We start from the raw sequence: 2,500 nt of genomic DNA on the forward strand, positions 1-2,500 counted from the left end.
CTCCATCTGAGATAGCTTAGGCTACATCCTATCTCTCTTTACCTCGAATTGCATTCGGGTAAGGTTAGGCTACGATATTTCTTTCCCCACTCCTTGCCATAGTACATGCTCTTTGAGTTTGAGACAGAACCTCAGAGTACCAGTCGCTTGCCCCCAGCTCCCCATTAGGAGAATGTACTCTCCTTTTGGTCCCTGCTGGTGGGTGAAGGTGGAGGGCCTCTGCCCTTCCCACTAGTCCACACTTGGTTGGGTTAAGACCCTTCCTCCCTGTGGCCTACCCCTGTTTTTCCTGGTGTGGGAGACTAGCTCACCTAGCCTAGGTTAGGCAATCCAAGGGGATTCTGCTTCTTTATAGTTTAGGACAGGACACTAGTGCTGTACCTACTCTGTGCTAAACTACCCTAGTCAGGAGAATGGACTCTTCCTATCTAGACAGGCTAGCCCTGAACAGAATCCCATATATATATATATATATATATATATATATATATATATATATATATATATATATATATATATATATATCCGAAGAAGTAACGTAAATTTATCCTACTGGAAGTTTTCTGTATTGTATTCTATAACCCATCCTCTTCCATGATTCATATACTGTTTTTCCTTTTGTTCGCAAACAGCACACAGCAATTTACGAATGAGTTTTAGCAAGTCACTTCATGGAACTGAAGGACATGACTCTTCAGGTTACCCCCCACGCCATCATTTAAAACAGCTTGGAAAATATCAAACCTACAAAAAGGATTTCATAAACACGACGATGGAAGTTTAGAACGGAACGCAATCACTATTTCACCAGCCGATGGTACAATATATAACGTTCTTTTCCTTTCTTTTATTCTCTCTCTCTCTCTCTCTCTCTCTCTCTCTCTCTCTCTCTCTCTCTCCTCTCTCTCTCTCTCTCTCATAACCCATACTAGTAATTGGTATTCAATTTGATATTGAACTTACCTTTCCTGTTTTAATATTGCCCCTCTCTACTTTTTCCAGAAAATTATAATTTTCCATTACAAAACTACTTAGGTACATCTTAATTATATTGAACAATTTCTTACTTCCATCGCTTTTACTAATGTTTGTAATTACCGTTCCCCGTTCTTTTCCTTATCATAATAACTGATTTTAGTAAAAATATTTATCATATGAATTACATTGTTCACCATTCTCTAGCTTTCCCTTTACCTTGCATTTCCTCCGACTTACATTTTAATTCTGTCTGAATAAATGATATTCGTGTTTTGATTTTGGAACCACATGTACAGTATATGGATATGATTCGAACCTAAGAATAGAATATTGTTTGTAGCATCTTACAATTCCCTCAATAGGAAAGGACTACCATTTATTAAAACAGTCAATGTTTTATGAACACTATTTTCATGGATTATCTATCTTGAGTAAGTTTTGACTCTCTCTCTCTCTCTCTCTCTCTCTCTCTCTCTCTCTCTCTCTCTCTCTCTCTCTCTCTCTTACAGACTCAACTCACAGGGACATATATATATATATATATATATATATATATATATATATATATATATATATATATATATATATATATATGTAGTATATATATATATATATATATATATATATATATATATATATATATATATATATATGTAGTATATATATATATATATATATATATATATATATATATTTATAAATATGTATATATATGGATTAATATCAACACAACATCGTGTTTCAAATAGAAATTAATTTCTACCTCATACCTGGGATCGAACGCTAGCCCCTTCTAATGAAAGGCCAGGTCGAAACCAACCATGTCACGAGAGCCCATAGAAAGATATTGGAACCTGACTGCTACCAGCTGTCCGAGGATTTACCTGGCGAGACATCAGTCTCTTACCAGCGAGTTTTACCCAATATCCCGGGCCACCACGTGACACAATTGGTAGTAATTCATTTAAATTACCCCTAATGAGTCAATATGGATTAATATCAACACAACATCGTGTTTCAAATAGAAATAAATTTCTACCTCATACCTGGGATCGAACGCTAGCCCCTTCTAATGAAAGGCCAGGTCTCGTGACATGGTTGGTTTCGACCTGGCCTTTCATTAGAAGGGGCTAGCGTTCGATCCCAGGTATGAGGTAGAAATTTATGTATATATATATATATATATATATATATATATATATATATATATATATATATATATATGTGTGTGTGTAGATTCTATTTTGTAAATCTTTTGATAGTCAGACTTGTAGATTCACTGACTTGCTCTAGCCAAGTGAAAAGAGGATGAAAAGAGTACAAGGTTCAAAGTAATGTTATCATTTTACCTGGAACCATCAATATACTATCAATCAAGAGTTATGGGTTCCCATGATTTCTCGGTCAGTAGTACATTGGATCTTTCTCCAGCTTTGGCTAATTTTTCATTGTTTACAAATGCACTAAATAGTCTCCTATGCTATATATATTCTCTTCTTTCTTGCTACACTAAGTGACATTA

The sequence above is a fragment of the Palaemon carinicauda genome, chromosome 4 (assembly GCF_036898095.1).
Source record: "Palaemon carinicauda isolate YSFRI2023 chromosome 4, ASM3689809v2, whole genome shotgun sequence".
Classification (NCBI taxonomy): Eukaryota; Metazoa; Arthropoda; class Malacostraca; order Decapoda; family Palaemonidae; genus Palaemon; species Palaemon carinicauda.